Source organism: Sceloporus occidentalis, unplaced genomic scaffold, assembly GCF_023333645.1.
Source record: "Sceloporus occidentalis isolate IW3139 unplaced genomic scaffold, rSceOcc1.0.p SCAF_6, whole genome shotgun sequence".
Classification (NCBI taxonomy): domain Eukaryota; kingdom Metazoa; phylum Chordata; class Lepidosauria; order Squamata; family Phrynosomatidae; genus Sceloporus; species Sceloporus occidentalis.
Genome location: NW_028316986.1, coordinates 124,000,574 through 124,020,776, shown reverse-complemented (window position 1 = coordinate 124,020,776; position 20,203 = coordinate 124,000,574). Strand labels below are relative to the sequence as shown.

Here is a 20,203-nt window from a genome sequence, read left to right as displayed (position 1 = left end):
TGATAAAACTCCTGCTTGTATTTGAAACTAGCATGCTGAGAAATGGCTATCACTAGTAGGTCTCCATCAGGAATTGCCCCTGCTCTCCTGACAGCTAGTTCAAGCTGGATGGTATAAAACTATAAAAACTGTTTAATAAAACTCTGAAAACCCTATTTTAAAAAACACCACCACCATGTAAGCAGGGTGAACAATGAAGTGGAGGAACAGCATGAACAATCAGATTCTAAAAACACAGCTGAACAAAACCTCTAGTGTTAAAAGAATAACAAGTCTGGCACTAGGGAAAATTAGCTAAGAAAAGCCATCTAATAACAACATACCACAAGTGGAAAGATTGTCTCATATCTCGAGTTACCACTTACCTCTCCTCCACCTATGGGAGAGTCCAGAAATGTGTTGAATTCTCAGGATAAGGGTCTACATGTCCTATTCCAGAGAGGGCAGTCTTACAGTTGAAGACATTAACTTGAAGGTCTATTCAATCTTGTTTCCCTTAAAAAGATAAAAAATTATAAGGGAGGGAGACCAAGGCTGTTGAAGTTTTCCATTATCCATTAACACACTAATCAGGCACCCAAGACAGCGAGTCACATTCTTCCTTGCTTTGGTGAGATGCATTTTGTTAATTACAGTAATTATTTCAAAATTTGTATTTATCGAAATAAATTAGCACATGCAGCATCTATGTTAATCAGTAGCATTTTCTTACATCACATTTCCCCACTTTCTGGCTACAAGTAAGTGGCCACCCTCAGATAGACTGAAAGAATTACACTTAAGAAGATCTAATGGCCGAAGGAGGTACTGCCAGCCGATATTGAGTAGATGTTTGTAGAATTGGGGTCATCTCTGGAGACTTGAGGCTATCAATTTACATCTAATAATTTTCTCAGGGAAAAATGAATATCAACTTAGTAACTTTGAGCTCTTTGGATATGATCTGTAGTCACCTAAATCCTACTCTAACAGTTTACCATAATCATTGCTACCAACTCAGATCAAGGCTTGGAGTATTGTTTCCTTCTCATGCTGAGGATAGTACAATTGTCCTCAGTAGTGACAATTTTCACAATCTTTCCAGGAAAGTTGGAATTTATTTCTTTTCTATTCAGTGAATAATTCATACAATCCTTTCTTCCTGTTTTGTGCACCTTTTATAAAGATGGAAAGGGAACATATATATTTGGATATATTACTATTATTAGAATTCATTATAACTTTTAGCCAGTTTTAATGTTAATCAGCATTAATTAAAATGTATAAGATTATTCCACAGTAAATGAGTTTTATGCTTTTATACTCTGAAATGGATAATTTGTTACTTTCCAGATGCTGTTGACTGTAGCTCCTATTTCCAAGCCATCATAGCCAATAGTAAGGGACTGTGTGAGCTGTAGTCTAATAACATCTAGAGAGCAATGTATTTCCTGGTTTAAAGTGTGCAGACAGACAGATAGAAGAAAGAGAAAGGCTGACTTCAGATTGGGTGGCCATATTTTCATCCTAATCTAACCCACTTTCCTGTTATGTATCTTGCAACAACTGTTAAACCAAGCTAAATTGGGTAAGTGATCATAAATCTGAATGAACCAGCTAAAATAACAAGAGACTGGTTTGCAAAAAGAAGCAAAGCATAGTTTATTCATTGAATCTAGTGATGATGTTTAAACGCATTGCTTCTCAAGCCAAGCAGAAGGCAGCTCAAGTAGAAGGCAGCTCTGTAATAAGTACTGAAAGGGTGCATAATATTTTAGGGAAAAACAAGATTATAAACTATGTGGATTTTTTCCCCGCCTGCTTAGATCTGGATAAATTAAACATTCCCTGAGAAAGTGCCCTCCCTGGTCCATTGTGGATTCATGGAGGTGAGGTTAGCACTTGATTCCATCTAACATCAGTTCAAATTCTGGTCAAATTTATTATAAGGTCACAAACCTGTTCTGATCAACTGGTTTAAAAGAAAGAATCACTAGAAGATTATTTTCAATCTTTTACAGTTTTCATTGGGGTTTACTAAGGGTCACAGATCTATATTCATTTCTATTCCTCTTCTAAAACCAATGTTAGAGTAATATTCCAGTTTACATACTCCACACAATAGCAGGCCATACACAACTGTGCCTCAGAATAAGCTGTACCACTACTGGTGTTCAAGTCTCATGTGGTTGACTGAAAGGGTAGGAGAACCTCAGAAGTGAAGCCCTTGTTCAAAAGGTTTGATCAGCTTTGGAATTATAAAGCCAAAGTCAATATAGGTCTCATGCCACCTCAGAGAAACACAGAGTTGGAAGACACCCCATGGGCCTTCCAGTCCAACAACCTGTCGTGCAAGAGTCAGGGACATAGCCAAGGGGGAGGGGGTCTGTGGGGTCTGGACCCCCCTTGTGTTAGATACAATGAATGGTGTGCGCAGCTGCATTGCTGCACTCAAGTCCCATTATAATGGTGGGACTTATTCTGGACCCCCCCTTCCCAAAATTCTGGCTACATCCCTGCAGGTGTACACAATCAAAGCACTTACAACAGGTAGCCAGCCAGCCTCTGTTTAAAAATCCTCAAAGGAGACTACACCACTCTGCAATGGAGCATATTCCACTGCCAAACAGCTCTTACTGTCAAGAAATTCTTCCTAATGTTTAGAGGGAATCGCTTTTCCTTTTGCTTGAATCCATCGCTCTGTGTCCTGGTCTCTGGAGCAAAAGAAAAGAAGCTCGCTCCACCCTCAATATGGCAAGTCTTTCAAATATTTAAATATGGCTGTCATGTCACCCTTTAACCTTCTCTTCTCCAGGCTAAACATACCCAGCTCCCTAAGCCACTCCTCATAGAATATGGTTTCCAGCATTTTTAACATTATGGTTGCCTTGAACATTCCTTGGAGCATTTAACAGCTAGCTGAAATGTGTGTGTTGACAGGATCTTGAAGTCCAGGATACTTTGCCGCAGGACAGTGAATAGATAAGATGACTCACAGAGCAGATTCACTGCAAGTTTTCCAGCTTCAGTCAGTGACTTTTAGACTGAACCTTAAATTATAGATCTGTGGTGAAAGAAAAATTAGTTAATACAAGAATTTAGCATATCAAAGCATTCCTCATAGCCATTCCTCTGAAGTACATACCAGCATTTCTTTCCCTCTCTGTTTGTCTGAAATAAACGCTAGAGTTTCTTTGCTTCACTATTTCTTTCCCTCTCATTTGATACACCTCCTTTTCATGAAAGCAAAAATGGCATTTAAAAAAATAATAAAATTCCACTGGTGAGCCAATGGTGTAGGAGTTTTCATCTTATAGAAGCTCTCATGCCAAATCAAAGCAGCAACTGCCATGCTAATCCTCAAAGTTTCCATGTGATATGCAAGTCTTTACTATTGGTTGAAAAATGCTCCCCAACCAAGCATTAATCCCTTCACACATTTGCTATTATGGCAATGGGGCTTTAGATAGTAAGGATTTCCTACATGCCTCTACCCTACACATTCTGTCTTTAGAATTTTCCCCATTATTGGCTCAGTCACTCATTGTAGGACTGTATGTAAGCAAACATACCATGTGATCAGAAAAACATCCAAGTGTGTTTGCAAGCATATAAATCACTTCTATCTTCCTCCTCCCTCAAGATAGTGAGTGTGGGCTGTGTTGAGTTGCTCCTCTTCTTGAAACTTTTCTGTAGTTAGCTCTGTAGTTAAGCAGAGCTTAGGCAGTGCATCATAGGTTTGAATGTACTTTTAAATGTAATTACTAAAGTTTTTACATAGCTATGAAGTTAGCCTTACTTTGCTAAAACTAGTCTCAGAGAGACCCCAAGAGATTCAGTGCTTCCACTTGTGAACTTTACTAAAGGAGACTGAATCTTAATTGAATTAGTTTTCCTCTTTCCCAGAAAAGGAGCTAACTCTGGGAAGCTATCTCTAAACCAACACTGTTTCATTCAGAAGCTAACAAATAATTTGCAAGCAAAATTTTGATTCTGTAGTTAAATAGTGAAGTTTTCTTTTTAAGTTGCTAAATGTTCAGGCAACTGTAATTCAACCTTTCATTTTTAATAAGAGATCCTTCCCTCCCCACCTCCCTCCTCCCCTCCCACACAAAGCCCTTGCAAAGAGGTATTACTATTTAAAGTGCTAACATATGACAAGCACAGCAAACTCCTGATTGTCTATTTTATTCACTCATTCTCTGACTTCCTGTATGCTACTTGGTCATAAGGAATAGTAAACCTTGAAAAATATATACTTACTTACATCTTGGTAGCAGTTTCATAAGTATTGACTGGGTTATAAGTTTGTTTTTATTGATTGCACTGTTGATGATACGGCTACCACCTGCTGAATAAGCAAAGGTTGTTAAGTCTGCACATGAATCCCTATATGGAGGTAAGAGTGGACAGTGGTAAACCTCTGTGGCCATGGCCATCCAGGTGCCCTGTGCACCCTGTATATTTGTGGGAGCAGAGGATAGTAGGAAGGGATCAATGAAATGCAAGATCCTCTTTTAAGTTAACAAACCCTCACCCCACAAAGGTCAGCCATTTTCCCTTTCTTGACCCCTTTCCCTTGCTCACCTGAATGGGGTTGCTGTCATTCCAACCTTAGTTGCAAGAGGAGGTGAAGGTCATTTCATTGTGGAGTTCTGATACAGAGAAACTGTAAGGACTCTAAGAAGAGATGTTACTAGTAACCCATTTCTTCATATTTATCACCTCTCTTTAGACACTAGTTATTTCTTATTTCTGACAATTGTTCTCTAGGTGTAAAGTGCCTTGCTTATGTGGTCATAATTCTCTGGTCAACGGTATGTAACCCTAAACCTCATGTACTGATATTAATGACAAGCATTCTCTTGCTGAAGTTTATGCTTATGGTGTTGTGCCACAACTGGCACATGAATGAGAAATGACTAAGTGACTTATTGATCTTCATCTTTTCCCCAGTATAGCACCCAGGATGGGACCCTAGCTTCAGAAGTACAGCCATAGCAGAAATGAACTTAGACTCCTATAGATGCATTTAGTTATAATCACTATATTTGTTAATCCAAGCAATGTTTTATCAAAGCTTGGAGATAATGTGTTACAAGTATAGTGCCCTTTGTTTACATGGGGATCCGTTCTGGACTCCCCCACGTAAAACAAATACCGCCTATGCTCGAGCCCCATTTAAATTAATGGGGCACGTGCACACAGTGGCGTGGCAGCACAGCAGTGCACACACGCCACAGACGCATGCCCCCTTCATCCCTATGGGACACACCGCCCCTTCTTCCCCATGCGGCTTTCAGCGTATGCTGAAAGCCGCGTAAAGCACGCCCGCATATGTTGTGAGTACACTGTAACAATGTTTCTTTCCCAGCTAAAAAGGGCCAGTGCTGTCCTCTGTCCAATTTAATGCCTTTTTTTCTGTAGGGTACATGAGGAAACTACGTCTTGTGCTGTAATGTTTAATATACAGTTGGCCCTTTCCATCCATAAGGGTTTGATTCTGGGCCCTTCCATGAAAACCAATGGCAAAAACCGTTGAAGCTCAAGTCATACTAGTAAGTGTATGGTGAGATGCCTGCACCCATAGGCTCACATTGCCATTGGTTAATATGGGGTCAGGGCAATCCATGGGAATTCTAATCCATGTATGGATATCCTGCTGATACAGTGGGCTGACTGTACTGGTTTGCTTTATTATACCCTCCCCCTAAAGCTGGGGCTTACTGGGGACAAGGAGCAACATTGCCAAGGCTTACCTTAAATATATGAAGTGGCATAGGAGTCCGCTCTCCCATCATTTACTTGAAAACTAGGGTCACATCCCACTCAGAACAAAATGGGACCCTGGATACTGCTGGCTAAACTAGACAATATGAGCCAACTTGAGTGATGTGTTAGTATGGTCTAGGGGCTTAATATACTTTGTACACTGCAGCAGGGGTGGACACAGGCTTGGAGGCAGATAGCCATTTCCAGCACCAACCAACTCCATTAGGGATATAACATACCACTGCAGTCACCATTTGACATGATCAGAAGTTATGTTTCATTACTTCCAATTGTATTCAGGAGCATCATGCCACTGTTTTGCAATATGTGTGGACAAAATAAGATTTTTAAAGCTTTTATCAAGCTCAGAGAATGATTTTGGGTGTGCAGCAGGTAGCATATCACATTGCTCTAATATGTTCATCCTTTTTGATGCAGCAAGCAAATGTAGAGACTTGTGCAGCTTGTTTCAAGTACAGTGCGTCCGCTCCATATGCGGGCGTGCCATACGCGACTTCTGGTTTACATGGAAGCTGTGCTGCTATTAATTCAATGGCATGCATGCCCACAGTGTGCATACGCCATGCCACCGCGAGCATGAGCCACATTCACTTTAATAGGGCTCGAGTATAGGCGGAATTCGCCGTACACGGTGTGTGTGTGTGTGTGTGTGTGTCCCAGAACGAATCCGTTGCATAAGGCACAACTCCACTGTAAAAGCATAGAAAGATAAAACCTCTACCCACCCCACCATTGGTGATACTCCTTCCCTTTCCCCAGGAATGGGAGCAAGGAAAAGAAAGATAAGTGTGTTGTTTTTTTAACGTGAGTTAACAGAAATGATGATGAGTTGCCTGGCTGGCACCCCAAATGATCAACAGAGTATATTACGATTCTAAAGTAGAATGCTAATCTCTGTGTTCTGTGGTTTTTCAATTCACTGAATACAAATCAATATAAAGTGTTGGTGATGGCTTTCATGACAGTGAATACACTTTAGAGTTTAATCCAAACTTAAAGGAGCTAGCTATCCAAGTTGTTTGGCTCTATACCTAAAAGACATTCAGAGCCTTGGCTAGCTCCTTTGAAGGTTAGATTAAACTCTGGAGTGGATTATACTTGATCCTTTGACAGTCAACCACCACTGAATATAAATAAGGTCCAAATTTTACTCTCTTGTGATGGAAAGAATATTCAAAAATATGTTTCTTGTGTATCAAGAGACAATGGTGAGAAGAATCATAAACTGAGAATGTCCATTGTTTGGGACTTATTCTGAACAAAATTCACACATTTTGTCCATGCATATATATACAGAAATATTCGTTTCTATGCAGAAAATGCAGTTACCTGCATAGAAAATATGTTTTCTGTCCCCCTAAATGTACAATTTTTATGCAGAAGTAATCCTGAACTGCAGGATTTTCTGTGTAGGAAGTAGGATATTCTTTGCAGAAAATAATATCACATCTCTGTGCAAATAATGCTGTTTTCTGCACAGAAAAAGCTCTTTTCTTTGCAAAAATACCACATGCCAATTTTACTCAGAAAAAGCCTCAAACTGTGAATAGTCTTCAAAAACTGAATAGTTCTGTGTAGTGTTTGAAGACTTTCGCATAGCAAAAAAAAAAAAAAAAAAAAATACCTGCTAAAATTACTTGTTGCTTGCTTCAGGACCAAAATTAGTAGAGAATTACTTCCTTAATTACCCTTCAGTTTCCACACTGGGATTGCTCTTCTGGCTGAGAGAAGACTAGCTCTACTAAGAGTCCTTCTTTCTCCCTTTAACTTGTACCTCTTCCAGGATCTAACCCGATACTGCAATGTTGGAAAATGTTTTTAGCAGCCAAGATGTAGCTGATTCATCTCCCTTCAGATTATATACACTCAAAATGCTGTTGTTTTGTTTTCGGATGTAAGCAAGAAAGTGTTAGGATGACCTAGCTATGAATTCAGATCTTAATCTTCTCTCTTCTAAATTCAGCAGCAGATCAAGGTGGACTCTACTTTGTACAGAGAAGGAAATAACATGCTGTGGTAAAGAGATTTTGAAAATGATACTTCTCTGCCAACAGCTACTCATCTTGTCAGCATATTCCTGGGAGATTGGTAAACCACAAGCAATATCCAGTATGATGTGCCAGAACATAGTGCCATTGCAAAGATTGTTACATAGGCAAAGAATCTTGATGTTGTTTCAAGTGAAACACAGTACACAGAATAATGTCTGAGCCTACATTTAGTACAATTGTGTGCTAAAGGAAAATGGTGTTCTGTGCCTCTTTCAGATTCAAGCCCAAGCCTCAGGCCATCTGTGAGAAAGGTGTAGTTTCTCTGTTTAATTTCTTAAAGAAATAACACAACATAAAGAATTACAAATGTGAGGAAAAGATTGTCCTGTGTTTAGAACTAGTACTAGAAGCCTGCAGAAATGTCATCAGCACACCCTTTCAAAACCATGTTTTGCATTAATTTGAAAAAGAAAATAGTGTCATCCTGGGATTGTGAATAGATTCTTATATATATGGTCTGTGGCTACACTCACACAGAGAGGAACCTTATGTAGTTTGCATTGCAGCTATTCACAAGGCAAGACCTTGTCTCTCTCCTCTCCCCTTCAGACTTCTGGAGCAGATTTTGAGGGTACATTGGGAGGGTAAAGATCTTTTGTAGGTGAGGAATTGTAGCATTGCTGAAGGAAGCTATTCTGTAGTGGAGAACTTTGTCAGATTTTATCCCTAATTTTTTAGGAATATTTTAAATGGAAACTGTTTAAAAAGCTCTTGAAATATCACTACTTTTTGGGAGTTGTTTGGCAGTTTTAATTCACTGACAAAGCCATGCCCTTCTCCTAACATTTTGTAGGACAAATACTAGCAACAACAGAGTACATAATCTTATAATTTCATTTTGCATCTAGGCACAAAATAAATTCAAGCTCTGCAGAAACACAACCAAACTGAAGGTTAACACAAGCAAATCTGTATTACTATTCAAATTATTTCCCCCCATGTTCTATGACTTGGGGATTTCATTCAGCAAAATCCTATACAAGGTTTTAAGTTGTTAAATCACCTTAAGTGGTATAAATATTCATATCCATATAGCTGTAACTGGGTACAGCTATAACCGTGTGATTAGACAGAGGAGATTTATAAAGAAAAAACTGTATATGAGTAACTAGGCTTGTTTACAAGCAGCAAAAAGAAGCATTAGGATTATAAAATGAAGTAAATTCAGTGCATTTAGTACATGTTCTTTGTGACAGAATTTTTCCAGGATTCCAGTACAATTTCTTTGAAATTATTTTCTACAGGGACACTCCGTTGACTAGGCAGAGTAAGGTTACCATCACAAGTGCTGGTGTGAGGAATATTTACTCATTGTTACCCCACAGATCAGTCCACACCTAGTTGATCTGTGATATCAGTTTGATATTAAAAGAGAAGTTTGTTCATGTAGCCATTGGAGGTGCCCTGATGAGCATATACCCTACTCAAATATGGAGATCTGGCAGAGTTGGTTTGGGAGAGCTAGTGCAGGTAGACAGGATAGGTCTTTTGAGACTGGAACCTGCATAATACCTTCACACAGATATGTGAAGGAGGGGGCAATGCACCAAGTACTTGACAAAAGTTTGGGAATCAAAAGGCACTTCCCGCTTGAGACCTTTTGGTGTGAAACATTGTGCTAAACAGATTACCCTGCCATTTCCCCAAACCTATGGTCATTCTTCCTCTGGGAAAAATCATTTCAACTCCTGAGAAACTGCCTCAGGTCCCATTTCTCCCTATAAATATGCCTGTTTGGGGCAGCCCCAATTCAGTCTTGGCTGAACACAGACAGACACTCTGTCTGTTTCTCCATTGACTCCTCAGCACAAGGTCCCAGTCATATGCTGAGCCAGAATCATCCAGTGCACACTTCGATCAGAGCTCCATGCCTGAATCTGGTAATGTATCATCTGCTGCTAAAATCCTCTGAAATCACTATCAGTTACCATCTTTTACCACTCTACTCTACCCACAATACCTGACTGTCAAAAGGACTTAAAGCGTGTTGACCAATCTCAGCTCCAAGGAGACCTGTGGTAGGTTCACCTTAGGGTCGCCCTAAGTTGGAAACTATTTGAAGGCATACACCACCAATAACTACAAAGGTATACCTCAAAGCCAGGCATTTGGCTCTACCAGACTCTATGGAGAGCGGCACTGCCTATCTGTAGGTGACACCATTCTCTATCAAGTTCTTCCTCTATCTTACTGTCAAAGCAAGAAAGGTGGTGGCCATGGAGGGAGGTGTAGCAGTAGTTAACATTTCCTGCCTTGAACAGAGAAAAAAAATATGGGCCATCTTGGATTGGCCAGAATCTAAGCCACATATGGGTCTACATTCAGGCTGTAATGAAGCACAAGGGAAAGGAAATATCTATTAAGACCTTGTTAAATGAATGTAAAGGTGCATAAAAGGTAAAGATGGGAGGAATACTCAAATGGTGCAGCACAGAAGGGGCATCATCATGGCATGCTGGCATGCCTATCACGCCCCTTTCAGGACACAAAATGAAGCTGCTTTTTGCAGCTGCTTTTTGCTCCCTGCGGAGGTTGCAGCGTGCAGTTGCTGCAGCCCCAATTCGGGGCGAAAAGGGGCGGCATCCCACCGCTTGTCTGTATAGCCCCTTAGTCTTAAAGGTGTTAGAAGATCCCTTTGCCTACTGATATTTCAGACAACCACAGCTATGTCTCTGAATGCTGCTGCTTTGGAAGGCTTCCTAAGTAGATCTGCTATTTATGATGTGAAACTAACTTGCACCCATCAGCAATTGATATCATTGGTTTACTCTACTTGGCACTAACTATTGGATCTAGGCCAAAGAGACCATTCACATGTTGTCCCTGGCAAGTAATATAAAACATACATTTAAGAGAGTTTTGTGGGTGATTTTTTTAAAAAAAATGTATTATCTTCCTTTCCTTTTCTGTGAGAATGCATTTATCTTTAATATTCTTGTTAGATTTGCAGTCCTTTACTTGGCAGTCCCTGCCACTGCCAAGTAAAGATTTCCTTTCCTTGACTGCTGAAGCAGAGCAAGGAGTATGTTGAAGGAATTTGTGCTACAAAATACTCTGTGAAAATAATTGACTGAATGCATAATTTATGGAATTTACTGAAAATGCTGACCCAGATTTATGCTTCCATATTAAGAACATGGGACATGTATTCTAATAAAAATAGCAGTGCATGCCTTTAAATGGTCTGTTGCATTAGGTTAGAGAAAGATTATTTTTGCAATAATTAATTTAAAAAGATGTTCTGCAAGAAAGCCCTTCCATCATTAAATTGCCTGCATTGTGCTGGCATTGTTGGTCTCTCATGCGCAAAAAGCCTAGTACCTTGTCATGGTCCTAGGAGTAGGCTGCTTTGGAAAGATGGGGAGAGAAATTAAATGGCTTGGGAGATTAGGAACATGTTGAGCTACTTTATACTGAGTCAGACCACAGGTTCATTCAAGGCCTAGGGAAACTTTTTCTGCCCCAGGAAACCTCTAAAGGACATGCGGACTGACAAAAAAAAATGGCAACGAGCAAACAGGCAAATGAAGAAACTCATGTACTCAGACGTCCACTTCTGGTTTTGAAAAAAAAAGGATAATTTTGGTATGTTAGTGCACAGAAATGTCCAGAAGAGGAATTCATCTTTTCAAAGGAGTGAGTGAAAAAGGGCATTTCAGGTAATTAAAGGTGCTGACAGTAGCAAAAACAGCCTGAGATCACATGTGATCGAGCAAAGAGTGAGCAAAATGTGGTCCTGGGAGTCACGAAGGCATCTCCTGGGCCATTTTGTGTTCCTCTGGGCCCTGCATGTCATAATATTTTTTTCTCCAAAAACGATTCAATCAAAATGCTCTTTATATGGGGGCATTTTCTCCACATTTGAGGTCTTCTGGCCATTTTAGGCCTAGGAGAGGCATTTTTAAAAGCCAGAAGTAAATCAGAAGTGACATCTAGTCACTTACTTTTTTTTAAAGGCCTCTCCCATTACAAAACAAAGCACTGGCCTCTAAAGACACCCTTTATAAGAACCCCTCTGGACCCCACATGGGCCCTGGGTGGGTGGCTAAATGTTTTGCGACACATTTTTAATATAAGAAAAATATTGTAGGTTCCCTCCCCTCTAAATTAAATGAAAACTCCCAACTACAGCTATGAATAAATTAAATTATTCTGTTGTTGTTGTTGTTGTTGTTGTTGTTGTCACTGAAACCAAGAGAGAGGGGATGTGAGATAGTGTTTTGTGTGTATGCGTGTGTAGTATTCAGTCAACATGATAACTACCAAAATTATTCTCTGAAACATAACTAGTGGGATGGTTTAGTGGAGGTGGAGAACAACATCAGGAAATGAAAGTTATTGAACCATTCAGAGTACAGCAATTCCACGGGGAAAGATGTGAACTTTGATTTTATATGCTGGAAATGGGAGACCTTCTTTTTGTGTGTGATAAATTTCCTCCATCATCTACATGCTGATCACAATGCAGCAGAAAACAAGAGAGTGAAGGAAAAAGTGCACCATCTTTTCCCACCATTTCTCCACTCCAAATCACAGTCTATTCAAAACTCATTTCTTTTTCCCCACAAAAGTGGTAAATGTGTGTGTGTGTGTGTGTGCATGTGCCTATTTTTAAATGTATGCTTTTATTCAATACACAACTGAAGCTTAGGTAGTTTCCACAGCTTTGATCTTTTTTTATCTCTCTCTGTAAGACTTCTTTCATTTTCTTTTTCCAACAATCTTTCTCTATTTCTCTCTCTATTCAATACTATATATTAAATTCAGTGGGGGCTTATTCTGAGGTTAGTGGGTTTAAGACTGCACAAATGTTAAAACAATGCAGTGCCACAAAACAGTATGTTAGAGTTCCAGTCACTCGTGGGGCAATCATCTTCTCTGTGAGAGGCAACTATTTTACATGGAGCTCCTGCTACTGGGTTGAGTAGCTGGTGAAGGTTCTGTATGTACCATTCATAAAATCCAACACAGTATTAGCGGTTTCTTGCTAACAGTTGCAGAAAAGTGCATAGAGGAGTAGGGTGGGCTTTCAAGATCAATAAAAGATGTTGCATTAATTGTTTTTGTTAATCTTGTATCCATAAAAAAAATCATCCAGAAGTCTGGTCCACATCAGTTCCACGTGAACTAAGTTGTGCTTATCCACATCAAACATGCAAAGTTTTGCTCCACAGTGGTGGAACTCAATTCCATGTGTGCTTTTTTTTCTCAGGTTTGCTGTTGTTGCGTGCCTTCAAGTTGTTTCTGAGTCTTCCCAGGGTTGTTTTGACAAGATTTGCTCAGAGGAGGTTTGACATTTCCTTCCCCTGAGACTGAGAGAATATGACTTGCTGAAGGTCACCCAGTGGGTTTCATGGCCGACCTGGGAATCGAACCATGGAGAATCCTATGATTGGGTCTAAAATAATCATTATATTGAGAAACACACCCTTCTTCTTTCCTCTTTGTGTATACATTTTAAAAGAGAATACACGTATTGGCATTAGGGTTGCCATATTCATCCTCCACCCAACCAGGACGGGGTGGACATCCCGCCCCTTCCTGGCCTCGCAAGCAGCCAGAGAGGCTTCTGGGGGTGGAACTTACAATCGCAAAGACCTCTGGGGCTTGTAGTCTCCAGTAGGAACCCACTGCGATTACAAGCCCCAGTGGCCTTTGCGGCCAGAAGTCCCACCCCCGGAAGCCTCTCTGATTGGTTGCAAGGCTAGAAGAGGCGGTTTCTTCTGTAACTACAGGTCCCAGTGGCTTTTGCGGCTGGAAGTCCCGCCCCTGCCTCCAGCCAGAAGTCTCTCTAACTAGGCCGGGAAGGAGTGGGACATCCAGCCATGCTTTCTAGGGCCGGGGAGGAGGACCAAAGAAGGAGGAGGACAGTGATCTGGAGGGCAAGGGCAGCAGGCTGGAGGACAAGAGGCCAAAACCCGGCAATGTCCTGCCTAAGATCAGGACATGGCAAGCCTAATTGCCCTCCACCCTCCTGTACCCCTTCTTCCTGACAAACTTTAAAAATAAATATTTTATTTATACATTTGAATAAATATTTATTTAATATTCAGGCATACTTCAATTAACAAAGACTACATCTGCACTGTAATAATACAGTTTAACACTGCTTTAACTGCATTATTAATGCTACAGAATTCTGGGATGTGTAGTGTTGTGAGATATTTAGCCTTCCCTCTCAGAGAGCTCTGGAGCCACAGCAAACTCCAGATCCCAGGATCCCATAGGTGGTTAAAGTGGTGTCAAACTGCATTAATTCTTCAGTGTGGCAGCGGTCAAAATTTTCTGAGAAATAAGCTCCATTTTACAAACTCTTTTTATACTTGCCTAGCCTTCCTTTCCCTCTTTGTAGCTGGACATATTTTTCAGCACTACCAGTGCTGGAAGATGGTGAAAGAGAGTTGGAGAAACAATTTTGATGCTGGATTGTAGCAGCATGTTTATTGCAGTAAACAATGCAATAAAGCTTGAGCTGGGAAACAAAATGGTTTTAGTGTAGCCAATCTTATTGCAGTTGTATGTGTCAGCCTACAGCAAGGAAGGTAAACAACAGCTGCCTCCAAAATCCCTTATTAAACATTCACAAACAGTAAAACAGAGAGGGAAAAAGGAAAGCAAATTAGTATGCCTTACCAGTTCCTCTCAGCATGTTTTTTAAAACCCTAGCTCTATAAATTTGACTATCAAAATGGAAATCATAAGCAAAGTGGACTATAGGGGGGGAGTAATCCCAGGATACATTTTGGAAGAAGTGGCTAAGTAATCTCTAAAAAGTTCAAAATGTTTTTGTTTATTTATACAAGGCTTACCTGACCTGGTTATTTCATTTGCTGAAACATGTTAAAACTGCTCATTTATTTATTTATTTTTGTGGTGTTAGAACCAGTTTGTATTTGTTCTATGTTATTTCTGCCTCTGGTACCAAGTGTTCTTTTAAAGAAGTAGAGCCCAGGGATATAGCTACTTTACTGAGCTATACTTGTATCTCTTTTTGCACCGCATGGGATTCAAGGAATGACCCATGGATCTGTCACCTTTAGCAGAATAGTCCATCATATAATAAAGCTGAATTATTATAGACACTAAATCCCACCTGCTCTTGGAAATTAAACAGGGTCAACTCTGATTAGTACTTGGATAGGAGACTGTCAATGAATGCCAGGTGCTGTACACTGTATTTCAGGGTAAGGGACTCACAAAACCACCTCTGAGTATTTCTGGCCTAAAACACCTCTATGAAATTCATGGCATTACTGTAACTCAAGAAGTGACTTGAACACACATACACAAACACACACATGATTCTATATACAACTATAATATATGATCTGGCCACTATCATTATCTATTTGGTATGATCTTATAGGCATCTCAAGATCGTGAGCAGATTCTAGCCTTGTTATCTGAGATATTTTTAAATAGGGAGACCATGATAGTTAAAGTCAAACTGGATTGTTTCTGCAGTGTGGATGCAGCCTTAGAAACACACTTTTGGTAACCAAAAGTGATGTGAACTGCTGTTTATTGTGGCACCAGAGCTCTCTGACAGAGAAGGCTAAATGTCTCACAAAACTACAGTTCCCAGAATTCCCAAGCTTTGAGCCAGGACTGTTAAAGCGGTCTCAAACAGGATTATTTCTGCAGTGTGTTTTGGACCTCACTTAAGTCTACAGCAGAAGTAGGAAATGGGGAGTTCCAGTGGTTTCAGGTTTAATTGCTCACATGGCTGGGTGCCCATTCTGACCACAGAGTGACTGACTCTCTCACAAGTGGCAATGCCACTGGATGGCACAGCGATACATGTTGTAAACAGTCACCTGCATAAAAAAAAAGGGCTTCAGGTGTATATGGTGGGTTTGGTGCAGAACTGGCTGGATCTTTTCTGGACAGTTCACACTAGAACTAACAGGATGGGGAAAGGACATTTTATTTGGCCCATGAGGACAACTCTTTCAACTGCTCACCTCAAAAGCCCTGCAGCTGGGTTCATCCAGCTAGAATTACTCCCAAGTAAATTATTTGAATCCTGTGACCTAAACCATGTAATCCCTCAACCCAAAAGGACCTTTAAATAGCAAAAAGTAGTTTTGTAAAAAAAAAAAAAAAAATCCAGCACTTTGGAAGAAGAACCAGCTAGTTAGCATAAAATATGTTAGCTCTTTAGCACTGTTTCTCTTTTAATTACTTAATAACTTAATAACATGACTTCGAGGAGTGTTGATGCAGAAATTTTAACTTAAGTCAACCACTTGGCTTAAAAACTGAGTTTAATTAAATTGTCTTTCCCTGCAGCGGTACATAGCTCACAAATCTATCAGTGGCCTTTCCCCTTCAACTCCCATGAAATGTGGCTCACTGCTCCTGCAGTGAGGGTCTGTGTGGCATCACTTGGCACACTGCTGCCATACCAGCCAATATAAGCAGAGAGGGCATTGTACATCAAACAGCTTCCCAGCAAGGCTTTCATTAGCAGGGCAGAAGGAGCATTATCAGAAGAGTAGCAGCATTTTCAGTAACCCAAACATTGGCAGCAGCAGGAGAATTAAAGTGTCTTCTACCGCCTACATAAATGCAGAGTATTTTTCTGAAACTCTGATATATTCTGACTGGGAAGACCTATGGTTTTTTATTGAGCTATATGCCATCATGTGCCAGCATTGCGCATCTGCCATTTACAAAAATCAAGTCAGGTTGTCTCTATACAAGAGAATAAATGGACACACAGTTGACATTACAAATGGTGCAACTTAAAAACCAGTGGCAAGCTTGGATGTTGTTAGCATTTGTGCTTTATATATTACTGTGATACAACTATTCTCTTGAATTTCTTAAATGTTTGTGATAACATCCCTCCCACCTACGCCCTCTCTGTATTTGTACATGTACATACAAATGGAGGGAGAGTGGGAACGAGGAGCAGACTGTGATATGCTGAATGTGACCCATATATTTCAGATCACATCACTTAAGTCCAAAAAAGTTTGTGCCACAGTAGGTGTTTTGGTAGTTAGGTGTGATTCTTCTTCTTCTTCTTTTAAATCTAGAAGTAGTTCTGTTCAACAAAATCTTGTGGTCTTACCATACCATCAAAGAAAAATTATTTTCTAAGTGCATCCACATGACACAATTATATCAGGTTGATGCCATTTTAACTATTCTGGTTCTATCATATGAAACCAAAGCTTTGTAGTTTGGTAAGGAACTTTGAAGTCTCTGGCAGAGAACTCTAGTGCTGAGGATTCAGAGAAGTGAACAAAAGCTCTGTATCACACAACAGAAATACCTCACCATTCTATAAATCCCAGTATTCCATAGAAAGGAGTTATGGTGACTGATGTGATATTAAACTGCTTTAACTGTGCAATGTAGACATATCCTCTGATTCACTCACTTTACATTCAGCAGTTCCTGCCAAACAATATAGAAACTTTCATTTGTTATTATGATAGAATATAGTAATTATAACTTAGTAAATCAAATGGGATCCTTCCATTTTTAACCACATTTCCTGTTTTGGTTAGTATCAAACATGGCCTACAGGAATAGTCCTCTCAGGTGAAACAACGGCGCGTTACAGATCGCCTAAAAGCGGCAGTCTGCCGGCAGTGCCAGTTGCTGCGTCTGGGAACTGCAGCAGTCAAACCGCGCTATTCCCGGGCGCAGCCGAAAAGAAGCGCAAAAATTGTGCTTCTTTTTGTGCCCCAGAAGTGGCACCGCGAGGTGCTAGTCATGCACTCGCAGCATCGCTTCCGCCGTGCGGCGTTCAGACACTATGTGTCCGCGACGTCAACATGGTGGCCCCCCGTGTGGAACAGGCGCCGCCATTTTGTGTGCACTCCGCGTGTACTAGGGTTAGGGGCATCAGGAAGTGACACCCCTTCCTAACCCTAATATGCGTGGAGCGTGTACTTTATGCCTGTCCGGAACAGGCCAACGTTAGGATAATTTTCAGAAGAAAAGATATCATCTTGAAGCACAATTGATGGGTCTTGTGGCAGTTTAAAGACTAGCAAGTTTATTATGGGAGATTCCTCAAGGGTTATTTACACTGTGAAAATAATCCAGGATGAATCTGGATTAAATCTCTGTTGTTTACACACATCCCAAATGCACCCTATTAAGTTTGTGGGGGCCCCAAAAAAGCCACTTAATTCAGGATAATTGATATCGGGCTTTCCCCCAAGGTTTTAAAAAAATATCTACATTGTCGCTAGTGTGAATAACTTATGTGAAGAGACCCAAAGAGACCCAGGATGAAATGCCACATACCCCAAAGGGGGTTCTGAATGCATTTGCATTGTCAGCTCCATGTTTATTTGAATGCTTCCCTGTGTGAGCAACTGAACTCCCGGAGATGCACTTCGATTGGTTTCATGGTGTGAATAACAAACCCAGAATGCATGAGATGATTTGCACCATTGCACTAAAAATAATGACAGCTGAATGATCCCTCAGGCAAGTTCTACACACCCTGAGCTTTTGCTCTGATTTCAGCTGAAGCGAAATTCAAACGAATTTTTGGAAATCCAGTTGCTGGCTCCCATAGAATCAATGAAATTTACATAAATGCTGACTTAACAATTCATGCATCTAGCAACTGGAATTAGGCCAAAGTGTTTTCAAAAGACTAGAGAAATATCTCAGGAGGGTTTCTCAGCTTCTAAAATTATTATCTAAAACCTGCATAAAGTACAGAAAAGGGAAACAAACATATGTGAGTATTTAACTTTGCAAGTGTTTTCCATACTTACAGCTTTCAGGAATCAAGATTATGATACGAAAAAGTACCAAGCATTCTGTGGCACCTTAACAATTAAGAAATGTATTGTAACTGGTGGACTAGTGCCATAGAATTCTTGCTTCCTGCTACATTAGAATGAGATGGACCTCTCTGGAAATTTATGAAGGGCATGAGTGTGGAAAAGATTTAAGGTCTGGCACAAATGACATGAGAAACAGCTTATTGCAACCACACTGTAGTATATCATAAGACAGATAGATATGTGTAGTTGAAAAGAACACTAAATAAATTCTGCCTCTGCCTAAATGAATTTTAAAATTGTGTATGCTTGCAGAATCTTGAAGCAAATCTCAGATCACAACATTACATGACAACAAATCTGGGTTTGTCACTTAATGTACGCTCAGGGATTTGCTGTCAATTCCAGTTCTCTGATCAGTAAATCTATTGGAAATACACACACACATGCTCTCTCTTTATATACGGCTGCTTCCTGCAGCCAGAAACACCAGTTTATTCCATTCAGATTTTACAATTTTTAGGTGCTTTCCCCCGCAAAATAACACCTTAAGCATACTTTTTTTTCACAAGTGTAATGTGTAAAATGTCCTTTGACAGCAATTTACTCATACTGGAAACACAGAGGTTCTGTCCATAGTTGTGGTAAGCCAATTTGGAAATTATCTGGGATGAGATTGTTTCATTGGTTATGTGAAATAAAAACCTAGTTGTACATCCATTATGAATTTAAAAAAAACAACAGTCAAAGCTGTTGTCCCACCTTTTAAAAATATTGGATAATGTTTACTTGCCTGCTATACACTAGAGGGTGGAGTATGTGTATTGTCACTCAATAATGCTTTATCTGGATGTAAGTATTTGATTTTCTTGGAATGAATAAGCCTGATACAATGCCATCACCTTATTTCTTTTTCTCAGGGTTTGTAACATTGTTTTCCATACACATTACTATTGAGGCAGTGGTTGTAGCAGATAAAGGAGTAGCTTTGTGTTGATAAGGCAGCAGGGTTGGGTTTTATTTTGTTGTTGTTTTTTTAATGTAAAAGAAATATTGTGCTATTCCTAGCCAGTGTTTGTGACTCTTGATAATGCACTAAAATACATGTTGGGATTGTGGTTAAAATGTAGAAGCCTTTTGGTTGTGCTAGAGCCTTGGATCACTAATTTCTCAGGCTCATTAAGCAAGCAGCTTGACCCATTAGTGTTCTATTAGAGGAGGGATGAGTCATTTAGAAAAGCTGAAGTCATTTCAGCCTGGATTTGTGAATTTTTGCCACAAAAGAGGGGACAAACCCTTTTTAAAAGATCACATATTCTTTGCCTTATGACTCCCAACAGTGAATTCTGTGATTTTTCCCCAGAACAGTAAAAGAGCTGTGTATCTGTTCAGAGTTGGGGAGAACGCTACCTGCTCCTAAAATCCCTTCAGCCATGGACTCTAGAAGAGGAGTCGAGTGGCTTAATCCCCTATCCAACACTAGGTTGCCGGTGGAGGGTCCCTCCTAAAAAGTTCAAGAAAAATTGGGCCACCAAGATTCTTGTGTAGTTGAGCTGCCGCAAGAATTAGAAATGGCCTAAACGACCAAGCACTAAAACTGGTATTGCAGTTGACTCATCC

The 20,203-nt window shown here is 40.1% G+C and overlaps 1 protein-coding gene across 1 annotated transcript in view; it reads right to left on the bottom strand.

Moving 5' to 3' along the window:
- Positions 1-475: 475 nt before the first annotated feature.
- Positions 476-20,203, bottom strand: part of HTR1B (5-hydroxytryptamine receptor 1B) — a 74,976-nt gene continuing 55,248 nt past the window's right edge. Inside the window, exon 2 of the mRNA XM_089530884.1 lies at positions 476-495. The gene's annotated coding sequence lies outside the window, so the exon portion shown is untranslated. The remainder of the gene's footprint in view (positions 496-20,203) is intronic.